We start from the raw sequence: 15784 nt of genomic DNA, 5'->3' as shown, positions 1-15784 counted from the left end.
CTCTAAAAAACTAAGGAACCAGACTACAATAAATTGAGGACAAGAGTCTAGGCTCCCAAATCAAAATATATTTAGGTGACACAAATCGTTTTTGCTTTTTTTCCCACCACTACATTTTCATGCTCTTTTGCTATGATGATGTCTCACCTGCCCAACTTGTTAAATAGAGTCCCTTTAGACATACCGCAAAACTTTTTAAAATGGTTCTTTTTCTCCCTCTGTCAAATGCCAAAGAAAGAAGTCTTTTACAAAGGGCCATGTTCCCTGCTATTTCAAGAGTGTTGGGAAACAGTTTAATAATGAACTTGTGAACAGTCTCAGTCTATAGTCTAAAGAAACAAAAATAGAAAATTGCCTGTTGGAGGTTTCAAAAGAATTCCCCTATAAATTAGGATTTCAATTTCATCCCGTGGGCATAAAGACTGCCATTTTATCTCTAAAACCCAGCAGAGGAGCACAGGAAACAAAGAAATAAGATCCAGTTGGGACAGACTCATAAACAGTCATGGTTCAGAAATGGCTACAGAAAACAAGAGAAAGAAAACCAATTCACAAGCTATCTAGCTTAGAAGAGGCACTGAAGAACATCTGGTCCAAACTCCTCATTTTTTTTTAAACCCTTACTTTCCGTCTGTAAAAAATAGACTCGAATACAGGACTACAATCCCCACAAGCCTTTGCTCCACTTCCCCAAAATGCTTTGTAATCTCACGGGAATTCTGAGGTGGGCCTAGATCGAGGAAGGATTTAAGCTGGTGGCAAAGGTTTTTGGGGCCTCTTTTGGACTTCCGTTTTGGAGCAGACACATCTCTTCCATGATGTGAGGTTATTTTGTCTAGGCCTCTGGCCTAGGCACATGTTTCTTACTTGTATATTCTTTAATCCTTAATCCTTAATAAACCTCTAAAAATATAATACTCCTTGCAGAGAGAAACTAAATTTCAACCTGCCTCAGTCTCCCCATATTCCTAAATTTTAATCTTTACACATCTTGGAGTCAATACTGTGTATTGGCTCCAAGGCAGAAGAGTGGTAAGGGCTAGGCAATGGGGGTCAAGTGACTTGCCCAGGGTCACACAGCTAGGAAGTGGCTGAGGCCAGATTTGAACCTAGGACCTCCCATCTCTAGGCCTGGTTCTCAATCCACTGAGCTACCCAGCTGCCCCCTCAAACTCCTCATTTTATACATAAGGAGACTGCAAATCAGAGAGGTTGGGTGATCATAGATTTGGAACTTAGAAGACAGATCTGAAGGGTTTGTTTAGTCTGACTTTCATATTTTACTTAGGAGGAAACTGAGGCCTAGAGAAGAAAAGTAAAATGCTCTAGGTGACAAGTATGTAACATGGCCAAGATTCAAACAAGGGCCCCTGACGTCAAAACTTGGCTTTTTTTTTCTTTGTACCAACTAAACCTTTGTGATTCTTATAGTTTGGACTCTTGGAAAGTAACACTACTTGGAACTCTCCCTATTGAACCCCTAGGAGTGGCAGCCAGCGGGAAATGGAGCCAGTAAACTATGGGAAGGTATAATCTTTAAGGATATGCTATACTGGTGAGTAGCACTGGCTGCATTTTTGCTGCTGAAAGCAGTCTGAAGAATAGAATATGTTCTCTAAAACCTAAATGGTTTGAACTGTAGCCATGTTAGCAATCTTCTCTCTCCTCATGCTCCATCATGGCAAGTCAGATCAGTCAGGTACTCTGCCTAATGGTTCTCAAATTCCATGGACAGGGAACTAGAGACAGGCTGTTGTTTTCTGAACACCATCCCCTTTGCCACCATCCCCTTCTCATTTGTCAACTTTTTGACTACCCCACTAAAGCCCTCCCCTTCAGGTTATTTTTTTAGTGGGTATTATAGTATGTGGGAGTAAGGTGGGAGTCATTTAGGTATAATTCTAAAACGAAATAAGACACTTGTAAGCCATTCAACAGTTAATAAAGGGAGGTTTGCTTAGCCAAAGATGAGAAAAGATATTTAATAAAGCACTTCGTTTTTTGGGTTGGGATGGCTTCCATGGCCTCGGTATGAAAAGGCATCTTTTCAGCAGAGCAGTGTGATGACTTGTGCAGCTCAAGGCTAAAATGCATTTTTATATTCATAGATGACAAGAAAACCACTTCAGTACAGCTAGAGGCCACCAGAAAGAGGTATCAAAGGAGATCTGGTTTAGGACTTATCCCCCTGGCCTAGACCAAGCAAGTCTTAGGGATAGATTTACCTTTTAGGGGAATAATTAGCCTTATTTACATGGCAAATAGAAAAGGGAACCCTGTTAAATACTGATCTGATCCCTCAGGCTTTATGTTTTGGGCTTTAATATATGCCACTTTCTACTATTCTGACTGATATGCTCTTCATTCTGTTACTCTGGCCCTAATGTGATTTGGTCACCAAAAATGAACAATTTAACAAATAAAATTATTTTAACATCACATTAATGCTTTCTAACCAAATTGTAAGGGAAGTGGCACAGTGGATAGAGTGTCAAACCTGGTCAGGAAGATTCATCTCCCTGACTTCAAATCTGGCATCAGATACTTAATTAGCCATATAACCCTGGGCAAGTCACTTAACCTTGCTTGCCTCAGTTTCCTCAACTGTAAAATGAGTTGGAGAAGGAAATAGCAAACCATTTCAGAATCTTTGCCAAGAAAACCTCAAATACGTCACAAAGAGTTGGGCATGTGTCAACTAATCAAAGAGTATCTAACAGGTATAGTAAAAAGTACATCTAAAGACCTGCAAATTTATCTATCTCTATCACTAATTACCTAAATGACTTTAAACCAATCAAAATCTCAGTTTTATGAATAATTAAAATAGGAGATTGGACTAGATGATCTTGAAAATCCTATCCAGCTCTAAAATTCCATTTTTAGCAAAAGCCTGACTTCTTCTAGACCACAAAAATTTTATAAAGATCCTTCTGTTTTTCTCTAGTTCCATCCTAGAAATGACAAAAAGGCTTGGCCCTACTGCAAGTTTCCACTCTCTGCTAACCTACTAACTTCTGAGCCCCAAGTAGAATTCTAATCCACATCTATCAATTCATTCTAAATCCATCTGCTGCAAGAAGCCATCTAAGATTAAGTCCATATAACTTTGATCCTCAATAAGCATATACTTTGCAAATTTTCATGGAAAATACAAAATGTTCATTCCCACACAAATATATTGAAATAATTGCCAAGTCAGACATCAAGAAGCACATATATAGCACACACACACATAGAGAGAGAGAGAAGCACACACAAGAAACTAATATATAAGCAATTATAGGCAAAAGAGGAGAGTAAAAGAGAAAGGTATGGGAGTGATCAGAGGGATGTGGACACAAAACTTGATAATGAGTGAGAGAATCAGGACTGGAATTCAGATCTTGTTAGACATCCAAAACTCTTTCCCTTACACAATACTTCTTCCCCATGATCATCTCTGTCCCAGGGTAAGTTTGGTTCTGAGCATATTCCTCAGGCTGCATGCCCTGGGTATTAGAACTAGGTACAGAAAAAGAAACTGACTGTCAAGGGCTAATGAGAGAAAAGGGACTTCTATACTTCCCCCAGAATACAAAGAGAGCTCTCACTCACTGAAGTTAGCATTCACCTAAACTTTCCCAATCCCAATGCTCCTCAACTTCATTTTTCTGCATCTTTACCAATGTAGGCATTCATCTACAGTTTTAATTGTGTCTCTCTGTCCTTTTCTTAAGTCCATTTCATCTCACCTACTGAACAGAACAACTTAGGACAATGCCCTCAATTCTAGCTTGCCTTCTGGTTTTCTCTTTGTCCCACACAACATATTACCTCTCATCTCCACTTCCTCAATGCCTCCACTTCATAGGATTCCTTTCTTCCTTTAAGAGACAGCTCAACAGTCTTACCTTAATCCCCCACCTGTGAATGTTCTACTCCTCTCAAGTTTCCTTATATTTAAGTATTTTGTATATGTTTGTATTTACCAACTTTATATTATATATACTTGTTTTAAATATATATATACACACACATGTCTCTCCTATTAGAATGGAAGCTTCTGGTGGAAAAATATAATTCATTCTTTGTGCCTTTATACTTACTATCAAATACAGGACCTGACATATCACAGTTTTTAATATTTTAATAAATGTTCATTCACTGATTGACCACATTAAATGAATGATTTCATAGTGGCAATTCTTCCTAGCTCAATGGATAGTATTCACAGTATGTGGTAGAATCTTAGGATAGCTTCTCTCTTAAGTAAGATGGTGCTACTTGCCATCATGTTCAGCCATACTGTTCCATATGTACCTGTGCACAATATTCTTAGATGTAAACAGGAAGGCTTTAACTCATTCTCTCTCTCTCTCTCTCTCTCTCTCTCTCTCTCTCTCTCTCTCTCTCTCTCTCTCTCTCTCTCTCTCTCCCTCTCTCTCTTCCTCCCTCTCCCTCTCTCTCCCTCCATCCCTCCCTCTCCCTCTCTCTCTCTCTTCCTCCCTCTCCCTCTCTCCCCCTCCCTCTCTCTCTCTCAATATCTCTTTCTCCTTCTCTCTCTCTCTCTCTCTCTCTCTCTCTCTCTCTCTCTCTCTCTCTCTCTCTCTCTCTCTCCCTCTCTCTCTCCCTCTTCCCCTGTCTCTCTGTCTCTCTCTGTCTCTGTCTCCCTCTCTCTCTCTCTCTCTCCCTCTCTCTCTCCCTCCCTCTCTCTCCATATCTCTTTCTCCTTCTCTCTCTCTCTCTCTCTCTCTCTCTCTCTCTCTCTCTCTCTCTCTCTCTCTCTCTCTCTCTCTCTCTCTCTCTCTCTCTCTCTCTCTCTCTCTCCCCCTCCTTTACCCCCCTCCCTCTCTCTCCTAAGGGCAACACAAAATTTAAGTACAACTCAGCTCTTACCATTGTGGAACTTAAAATCTAATAGAGTAGTAGGTCAAAACCATAATAACCAGATCTTATTATGTCTGATTTCATTATTATGGACACTCCTTCTTCAATGCAGATAGTAACTCTTCTATGACCTAGTAGAAGTTATCCTAGAGTGATCATCATTAAATTTTTTTTTTTGCTTTACAGCATTAGCAGGACCATCAAGTCCTACAGATAATGCTACCTCTAGATTTCTGTGATTCTTCAAGTTGCTATAATTCTTTGACATGTGGGGCCTACAAACCATTCCTTATAGATGATAATCTATCTCCTATCTCCATCCTTTTGCACAGGTAGTTCCTCAAATCTGAATTTCACTCTTCTTCTATACCTTTTGATTTTTTTTTTCTTCAAGGTACAGTTTAGGTCTCATCTCCTACAAAAAGTCTTTCCTCACTCTTTTTACCCCTATAAGTTTTTTTAATTATTTTTCATTGTTTTATATATACCTTATATTTAATAAGCTGCATACATGTTATTCTCTCCTCTTCCTTCCCCTACTCCAGTAAAATATAAGTTCCTTGAGAGCAAGAACTCCTGGTTTTTGTTTTGACATCCTTTTGTCTTACACAAAGTAGGCACTTAATAAGTACCTAATGAGTACTTAGAACCTTGATAGATTCAAAGTTTGATTGGCATGGTCCCTGTCCTCAAAGATATCAATGCAAATAGATATAATGCATGATATAGTATAGTAAAAGCATTAAAGATTTGCAAAACTAAGTGTTACGTGAGGTTTAATGGACAAAGTTGTCATCAACTGGTAAGGATCAATAAAAATTTCTGCTAGAGATTACACTAAAGTATATTTTGAAGGATGAGCAGGAGTGAAGAAGGGAAGGGAAGACATAGTAGGAATAGTGGAAGTCCTTTATCCCCTCCAGCTGATAATAACCCACTTCTTCAGTATTTATATAACACTTTCATTTGTAACTATCTCATGCACTTTGATAATTCAGTGAATTGATGGCCTCACCTGTGTGGGGAATTCTTTTTTACTGGTTCAGCTAGCAAACTTCTTTGTCTTCTTATCTCATTCAGTTCTACTCTCCTATTTTGAATTAATATTTGGTGATTGCCAATAATATGGAAATAGGTCTTGACCAAAGACACATGTAAAACCCAGTGGAATTGTGCATCAGATATGGGAAGGGGTTGGGAGGGAAAGAACATGATTTTTGTAATCCTGGAAAAATGCTCTAAATTAATCAATTAAATAAAATAAAAATAAATTATATATATATATATATATACATATATATATATATATATATGTATGTATGTATATATATGGTGATTACCAGGAGAAGACAGACTCTGGTATAGAGCTAAAGGTCTGATTTAGTGTGAAAAACCCTAGGGGCAATACCTAATGTGACCCTTATATACTCTTCAGGTGGATCCACCCTGTTGGAAAATTTTGCTCATCTAGAAATCTATACCTGCTTCCTGGCCATTTAACCTGGGGGGAATTCCTCATTAACTAGAACCTGTTCTGTGATTTACCATAGTTTGACCCAATTCTTACCCTACCAATTCCTTTTCAGCTTTGTGCAGAAATAAAGAGCTTGTCATCTTCTACTGTTCTCCAACGTGATATTTGGCAAATTAACTGGTACTCTAAATAGACTTTTGCTGACATATACCTCCACTTGGCAAGAAGATTAAGGTTTTTCCAGCCAAAATAATTTCTTGGCTCTTTCAGCCTCTTCATTGAAATAACCACTTGAAATCAGTTTCACTTCTTTCTATAAGAAATTTTGATAATTAAATCAATGTCTTTGCTTCTGTCAATTTCCCATTTTTTTAGTCAATAATTTGCTTAAATAGGTCAGGGAATCTTCACTTCCTCTTCATATGTTCTTTTAACTTTGTGTTGATTTTAACCTTTGATTGAACTAGATGGTGGTATGACTTTACACAGATATCTGATTTTTAAATGCTTCCTACCTCATCAATTACTTTTATCATGTCTCTTAAGATATAGGTAATATATTTGTGATGTTTGATTCTTACAACCTGTACGTATTCATGATATTCAGATGTGGGGCTTCTGATTATTTTCTAAACCTTTGGTTTCTTTAATTTCTTATCTTAAATATCATACATACACACACACACACACACACACACACACATTTTACACCATCTTCCCCCTGTGCACCTTTATGCAACAACTTTGTGTTGGTGTTACTGAGTATCGAGGCATATATTGACCTGGTTGGGATCTTCTCAAATTCTTCATTGGATTTTTCTACTTTTTCATGTTCTGTAATAGATATTAGGATTTAGAATACAATTATCTCAATGGTTGTCTTTCTACTCACATTCATCATAACTGCAAGACATGATGACTTGTAGGAAAGTATGCTTCAGTTTTGGAGAGAAATGTTTTAAAGTTATCAATTTATTATAATAATTTAGTAAAAGTCATTGTTAAGAGGTAATTGTACCTATTGACTTATTGTTAGGTGAGGCTCTCAAGCTATAATTTTAGAAGATTGGCATCATAAGGCACAACTTAAAACTCTAAGAGTAGCAGCCGTGAACCAAAACTCATGAATACAAGTAAAAATCAGAAGAGTAGCCCACACACAATATTATATAAGGATAAAATTAAAGTTTGCCAAATATTGTCATAAAATGAAAGTATATTACATCTATGGCATCTCCCTGATAAACCAGTTTACTCATTCTGTTTAAAAAATGAATATTGTTGGTCTGGCATGAAATGTTCTTGAAAATGCCTTTTTTTTTCTTTTGTCATTTGTGTTTTATTCTTCATGACCCAATTTGGAATTTTCTTTTTGGCAAAGATACTGGAATAATTTGCCATTTCCTTCTCTAGTTCATTTTATAAATGAGGAATTGAAAGAAAGTGTAACTTACCCAGGGTAACATAGCTAGTAAATGACTGAGGTCAAATTTGAACTCAGGTCCTCCTGACTCCAGGATCAGCACTCTATCCACCATACCACTTAACATTATAGATTCTTAATGATCACTGCTTTGTTTTCTAAATGTTCAGAAACAATCGCTTTAATCATGCTTCACAGAATTTCTCCAGAATTAAGACTACCTCTCAAGAATCTATATTTTGAAGATTTTATCCTCTGTTTTTGTTTTTGAATGGGACATTTATACTTCTCTAGTTCTGAAGAACTTCTCTGACTCTCCATATTCTTTCATAGATCACTAAAAGTGACTCCATAATTAAAGGTGACCATACTTTCAGCAACCTCTGCAGAAATTTCTTAGGACCTAGTGCTGTGAGCTCAATGAGGACAGCTTAGTGTTCTCTTACTCATTCTTCAATTATCTTTGATTTCAACTTCTTGTTTATTACTACTTGTCTATCTCAGTTTTCTTCTTTGGGGTTCTCTACAAACACCCAACTACAAAGACCCAAACACCAACTACAAGAGCAGTTTTAACCAGATTCAAACATTGAAAGTAATACTCTCCAAAAAAGGTCATGCCTTCCTCAAAAAAGGAACAAGAATGACCTGTTGAAAATTCATTGATCCTCTAAATTTTATAATTCTTAGTTTTAAATTCTAAGTTGACTTAACTTATTACACCTAGAGAAGACAACAAATACAATTTCAGACTCAATAACTAATAATAGTAAAAAAGCTATATGGATTTGATTTTTTTTAAAAAAAACGGGATTTGAATCTAAATGAAGAATTTCCCTCTAAACAATAGATATCTATATTTATCCTTTATTATATATTATCCCAGAGCTAGTTTATAGCATTTTTTCTTTTTACCTTGATTTGTTGCCCAAAAGTCACAGTAATTTCATTTCAAAGTATGCCCAAAGTAGGCCAGAAAAAGTGATCTCATTCCACCCTATTTTTAGGAATATTATATTGTACTATATTTCACATTCTGTGATGTTGTATTGTGTTATTTTCTGCTATTATGTCATATTTACTTCATTAATTTAAATGACTTGGACTAAAGGTAAGAGATAATTTGGATGTAATATAAGCTTTAGGAAAATGTTTATGTTTATAGGGTTTTTTAATGATTATATTACATTTAAGCAGTTGACCACTAATTCAACTTTCTGGGACATTTTTTTTAAACCCTTACCTTCTGCCTTAGTATCAATTCTAAGATAGACAAGTGGCAAGAGCTAAGTAATGGGGGTTAAGTGACTTGCCTATGGGTCACATAGTTAGGAAATTTCTGGTCACACTTGAACCCAGATCTTCTTGACTCCAGACCTGGCACTGTACGCATTGTGCTACCTAGCTGTCCCATTCTGGAACATTCTTTAAGGTAAAAGGAAACAAACACGCCCTCCCTGGGAAGAGACTGAAATTACTGGGGGAGGGAAGGGATAGGGGTTCAGCCTTACCGCATTATAGAAATAAAGCTAGTGAAATCTTTTCATCTTCTGAGACCACAAGGCACTTACTGTAAGGGTAGAGAGCTATACAACTGTTTAATGAAAGGGAGGAGAAGAGCTTGATAACTTATCTATGAACTATTCAGAATTTTTTTGCAAATGACAATTCTACATTATTGAGACTCCACTGTAGATAATTATCATGTTTAAGTAATTGTAATTATTTCCCCTTGCAGTAATCATTTATTGATTTCTACTGTACCAACAGAGCAGTGTTTCAAAGTCTACTGAAAATGAAATGCCAAAGTATATCCATCTCTGCCCTGCTGAGTTGCCTACCAACAAATTGTCAAATAGGCTGAAATGATGGAGTCATCAATCCCATTTGGGCATCCCCCACTTTGAAGACAGGAATTAAATTCAACAAACATTTATTAGTTCACAAACTGTAAGCAGAGCACCAAGCATTGTGGGTAAGGAAGAATGTAGATTCTACAAAATTGAGTTAAGATGCAGTCTTTGACCTTATGCAAGTCACAGTTTAGAAATAGATCTGTGAATTCAAAGTCATATTCTAGCAAAAAGACCTGTGTCTATATTATTTGAGTAATCCTGTAGAAAAAAAACACTGACATAGTAATCAGTAGACCTAATTTCTAGTCTTGTTCTGCCACCAATTTGACAGGTAAATCATTTAAACTTTGGGGGTCCCAATTTCTTACTCTGGAAAATAAGACGGTAAGAATGGATGATCTCTTAAGTTATCTTAATTTTCTATGAGTTTTATTCTGAATCCTTTAGGTATTCATGCTCATTTCTAGACTCATTTATCACAACACAGTACCCAAGAAAAATATTTTTTAATCTTTACCCATATTAAAAGATTAAAGGAACAGGATAGCTCAATTGACTCCTGAATCAATAGTTATAGTATCCAGGATCTCATATTATTTACTCCAATAGACAAACTCTCTCTCTTTCACTCTTCCTCTCTCTCTCTGCTCACCTCTCTCCCTCCTTTTTCTCTATTTCTATCTCTCTATATACCTCTCTCCTACACCACACACACACACACACACACACACACACACACACACACACACACACACACACACAAACATTTGCACACTTGGACTTAGAGACATCCTCCTCCTTCCACCATTGATCCAATCACACTGACTTCTTATATAACAGGTAATAAAATCCATGTGTGCAGAGATGTAAATTTCTCACTAGTGCTCATCTCTAGGTCAAGGGAACAGAAAATTTCCTGTCCTTCACACCATAAATACTGCTCCTTTCCCCCTTTTTATAAATAGTAACAGTTAAGGCAAATTGCTATTGATATGGTTACTATCATAAAAGCTGGTGGCAGTAGCCATTTCCACTCAGTATAGTCAGCATGGAAAATTTATTTAAATAAATTCCTTACCATTATGTTTCCTCCCTTTTCCTCTTAAATCATGAGCCAACACAAATAATCACGTAAAGAACATCACGCCCCAGAATTTTAGCCACCTCTTTTCTAAGTGTTTGGTGTCTGTGTAGTAATTTTTTAAAGAATAAGTTGTTTTTCAATTTCACATGGCTTAACATGAAATTATTTCTATTTTTTATTCATCAACTACTTATTAAGTTCTTGACTAACAAATAATTTTAAAGTCTTAAAAAGTAAAATAAGCTAGAACTTCTATTTGTAAAGTTCTTATGTATTCAACTCCAATTCAGAGATCTGATCCTGTTATAATTAATAAAGATCATTGTGTGTGTTCTTATGCAGTCTGGAACCAGAAGGGTTGTTGTTTTTTTATTTTTTAAGATTTAAAAGCTTGAAATTTTATTAAGACTTTTGGGATGCCCTTTATTGTATATTTTTTAATAAAGAGAGAAGTAGATGTGTTATTTATACAGATAGAGATTCACTATATTTCTATATCTACTTATACAAATAACATCTCTAAAATATAGACAGACAAATATATAACTTTCTAGCTAACACTAAGGGGAAGTTTGGATCTGCAATTTCATCACTATAAAGAATTCCTAAACAACTAAGTAGTACAGAGGACAGAGTGTGGGGCCCAGAGTCAGGGAGATTCGTATTTCGGAGTTCAGATCTGACCTCAACAACTTATTAGCGATGTAGCCCTGGGCAAATCACTTAACTCTGTTGCCTCAGTTTCCTCATCTATAAAATGAGCTAGAGAAGTAAATAACAAAGTATTCCAGTATCTTTGCCAAGAAAAATCCTAAACGGGGTCACACAGAGTCAGACACAAGTGAACAATAACAATGACAGCAAGGAATTCCTAATGCAGAAACTCTTTTCACTGATGCAGAGATAGATGGATAGATAAGATAGACGATGGAACTCTATATATGTATATGTGTGTGTGTATATATATAATATGCTGTATAAGTATATATGTACACATATACATATGTAGTATCTATATATGTGTGTGTATATGCATAGAAGCTCTATAAAGATATCAGGACTAGATATGTAATTTCATTGATATAGTGAACTTCCAGTGGAAGAAACTCTATTAATGCAGATGGGTATCTTCTCTGCAACTTATATTCTTAAGCCTCTTTACTAAGAGGATAAATGACTTGCTTAGGGTCATGCAGCCCATATCTATTGGAAGCAGAGCTTTAATTTTGACCTTGAACTTCCTTGGACCAAAGTCTGCTCTCTATCCACTATGCCAGGGCTCTCTCTATAAAATAAGAATGTCACCACTCTTTTCTCTCCATAAGAATGTATTCTTTTTCATCGGTTAATTACTGGAAAGATAAATCAATATACTATGTTGTTTATGCCAAGTCCAAAATATTTGAACCTCCTTTTTATCACCACAAGAAAACACTTCTCAAGATATGCCAGAGAGCACAATGGAAAACACATAACCTATTGTAATTCAGGATCATTCCAACTTCTCTGAACCAAATATTATTCATATTTTCATGTAAAAGTTTTGAAGGAAAAATAAAAACCCCAGAAATTATTTATGCATTAAGTAAATTGTTTACTCTTATTACATGTGTATTCTACTACATAGATGTCATAAAACCATGGTTCTGCAATTTTTCATCCTAAGCTCCATCATTTCTCCCCTTTTCCAGAAAGAAAGAAATGAATGGTGTGGCAGGATTTTCAACTCACAAGGGAAAATAACAGACAGCTTAGGCAGATAGATACATAGATGCATATATAGCTACATGATAGATGTAGAGATAATATACACATATTTCATCCATTTCAGAAATTTTCAGTCTGTCCTATGCTCTCACTTAAAATTAAGAGAGGAAAAATGTTAACAGACGGCACAGAAGGCAACAAGGAGGTATAAATTCATAAGTTCTTCACATCCCCCCAGAATTTTCTTGGGGCTGCACTTGTGAGATACCATCATACAATGTAAAAGGATATGAAATTTAGAAAAATGCTCACATTGACCAAGGGTTGGTCTGTTCCTCTGCAAAACTAGCCAGATGAGAGAAGTACAACCCAGTTACTGCTTGCTATGTGGCAGTGTAGAACTGCCCTGTCTGCATCAGAGCATCATAAATCTAGAGCTTGAAGAGACACCAGAGATCATCTCACCCAACTTATCCTTTTACAGATAACAAGACACTGAGGCCCAGAGAAGTAAAATGAATCAGAGAAATTAATAAAGGTAATATTGGTTGAGGCAATATTTGAACTCCAGTCTTCAGACTCCAATCCAAGACACACCACTGGGTAGACCTATGGTAACTTATGGTGGTGCAGGAGGAGCAGCTTGTTAGCTTGCTTTGTGAGCATGGGGACTCGGTCTTTCCAAAATGAAATGTAGGTTGGTTAGTCTGGGGGTATTTCAAGTTAAATGACCACAACCATCTGTTTTTCTGTCTTCAGGTGCACAATGAGCTAATTTCAGATGACTACGTCTGCCTTAAGCAAATTGCCTTTCTGAAAAGGACAGAAAAGAGGAGCCAAGAAAATAATGATACACAGCAACATTTGAGCCAACTATGATCCATCTGTGAGGCAGTTCCTACCTTTCATCTCATCGATGACTTAACAGAGGCAAAGAGCCGCTTACAGGGCATAGGCAAGGCAAAAGTCTAGATGAAAACCAACCCTGGAGTCACCCCAGCACACAGGACTGATTTTGTCCCAGCCAAGGGCATAGATGTCAAGTAATCTTTTGATGAATTTAGTATATGCCTGTGATTTTCAGATAATGGATCATATTACAGTGGCCCTGTTTTACTCAGGGCAGCAGAGATATATAATACCTTTCTGCAAAACAGCAGCACAGTGCTTACTCCCTAGATAAATGCATTCACTCACCCATCCCTACAAGCCAACTCATGTGTGCATTCCCTAATGCAAAATAATCCATCCACAAACAAATTCACATACACTACATATATGTCCACCAAGTGATACATATATACATATATGTATATAGATGCCCCCCAATCACATACCATTTTACCATAAATCAGCCCTCAGAAACCTCCTCTATCTGCCAGCGGCCCTCATCCACACTACAAGCATCTTTTAAATCAGTTTTTAATCATAAAAATCTTGCTTTCCATCTACTCATCAAGAATGAAACTCGTAATTTTTTATAGCCTTCTAGAAGAGAATAAGCAACCGAGAAAGAGAGTGGGAGAATCTACAATTATTTGGTACCCCATCACAGTCAAAGCAAGCATTAAATTGCTCATAGTTCCAAGTGGGGTATAAAACCCAGCCACTGGCATGCTCTTTACCTTCCTATGACTGTGCATCCCGATGGGGCTTAGTAGTCCATGCCCTTTGGTTTTCCCCTTCCCAGCCCTGCCTCCTTTCCGTTGTTTCATTTACCAGACGTAGAATTCAGTGTAAACAGCATTTATCTACTTAAGCCCCTAAATGAGAACAGAGGAACATTGACAAGTAATGGGAACCTAAAAGAGCCAGCTGCTCCTCTCATTCCCTCACGCTCCATATTTCCCCTTCCTCGTAGCTCAGGAAAATGAGAAGGGGGGGAAAAAAAGGACTTTCCTTTCTTTACCTGTAATGGGAAGTTCTTTGCAGCTGAGCCGGCTCACGGTTTCCTTCGAGCCCAGCAGCTCCGGAGTCCCAGAGAAGAGGGACTGGCGGACGCGCTGCGTTGGAATCTCCTTTAACAATGATGCAGCCCCACCAGGCAGCGCATGTTAACGAGACACCAGAGGGGATCCCAGCGGAGGCAAGAGCGGACCATATGTCATACCTGCATCACAGCCCCCGCGGCCAGCAGCCCAGACGGGGAGAGCAAGGCAGAGCTGTGCAAGGCGCAGAAGGAGAGGGGGAGGAAAGCAAGACACACACCCGGCAAACGCTTGGGTAATTGAATCAAGATAATAGAATAACCACCGTTTTGCTTGTGCACGAAAAGCGATCACTGCAGCAAATCTCGTGGTTTCTGAACCGTATTCTGCTAGGAAGCAGATACTGTTGTTGTCGTCGCTTTGATCACAAACCAAAGTGGATCTGAGGTGTTCCCACAGTGTTACATTTTGCAGGCCGATGAATTTAAAACTTTTTACCCCCTTTAACTCTGCCCCAACCGACACTGACCTTCCATCACCTGCCTTTCTCTCTTCATCTAGCTTGGGAACCAACTCAGTCACCTAAGGTCCCTTCTTGCTCTGAAACCTGTTCTCTACAATCTCTTTCTCAAGCCCTAAGTTGTTTTATCATTCTTTGCTTTGTTTTGGGAGGACACAAAAGAGGAAAAGGAACTGATTTACAGTTTGAAAATCCCAGCTCAGCTAAGCCCTGCTCTTGGTAAATGGCCCAGACTCTCCGGAATTGGAAGCTAGTCCCTGCCTTGGAATACTCTGATCATCCAACCCCAAAGACTCTTGGCCCAACATCAGCAGCACAGTTCCACATGAAACTTTCATCAATGAATTGACAGTTTAGCATCTGCAGAAAGACAAGCTCTTTCCTAGGCACTTTTCCCAATCCCTCCACTTGTCCCATCCTTTCCTTGAACCTTGAATGCTCATTGACTCGGTGGAAAGAGGGAGGAGATCAAAGTTGTTTCCTTTTGACCCATTCTATAAGTAAAACAAACATCCCAGTCTTGGTCAGTGATCTAAACAGAAGACTATCTCCAAGAAGAAAAAAGCTAACTCCTATCTAATGACACCAAATTTGAAATTTAGCTATTTGGCGATTTTACCTGTCAGAAGCATAGTCAAGTACCAGGCAATAAGCCCAAAAAAAATTTTTTTTGTATAATAAAACTTTACTCATAAGTTACACATTTACTCATAACCTAATTACTCTTATATCAACATAATTTTAACAAGCTCGGTTATCTGGTTTCCCACTTGACAGCCAATTAGAAAGCAGACATATTGATAATAAGAATGATGGCTTATGGCCAAGAAGACAAACAAAATCTTTGGAATTCAAACAAAAAGAAATCCTAGTCTGAGGTCATTTAATATAGAATCAACCATCTCTATATAACTCAATAGGTC

At 37.5% G+C, this 15784-nt stretch overlaps 1 protein-coding gene and 1 long non-coding RNA gene across 4 annotated transcripts in view; one reads left to right on the top strand and one right to left on the bottom strand.

The window, feature by feature from the left end:
* SV2B (synaptic vesicle glycoprotein 2B) overlaps nt 1-15203 on the bottom strand; it is a 195445-nt gene extending 180242 nt beyond the window's left edge. Inside the window, exon 1 of one of the 3 annotated variants that reach the window (XM_007479395.3) lies at nt 14323-15203. The gene's annotated coding sequence lies outside the window, so the exon portion shown is untranslated. Of the gene's footprint in view, nt 1-14038 lie in introns of all 3 variants that reach the window. The other 2 variants (XM_001364794.3, XM_056806801.1) reach the window with 2 other exon arrangements.
* On the top strand, nt 730-14291 carry LOC103094463 (uncharacterized). Its single transcript, XR_460503.3, has 4 exons — nt 730-820; nt 1485-1555; nt 9537-9741; nt 13173-14291. It is a non-coding gene; the product is annotated as an uncharacterized LOC103094463 (long non-coding RNA).
* Nucleotides 15204-15784: the final 581 nt, after the last annotated feature.

The sequence above is a fragment of the Monodelphis domestica genome, chromosome 1, assembly GCF_027887165.1.
Source record: "Monodelphis domestica isolate mMonDom1 chromosome 1, mMonDom1.pri, whole genome shotgun sequence".
Classification (NCBI taxonomy): domain Eukaryota; kingdom Metazoa; phylum Chordata; class Mammalia; order Didelphimorphia; family Didelphidae; genus Monodelphis; species Monodelphis domestica.
Note: the sequence above shows the minus strand (reverse complement) of the source record. Positions and strands in the feature narration are given on the sequence as shown.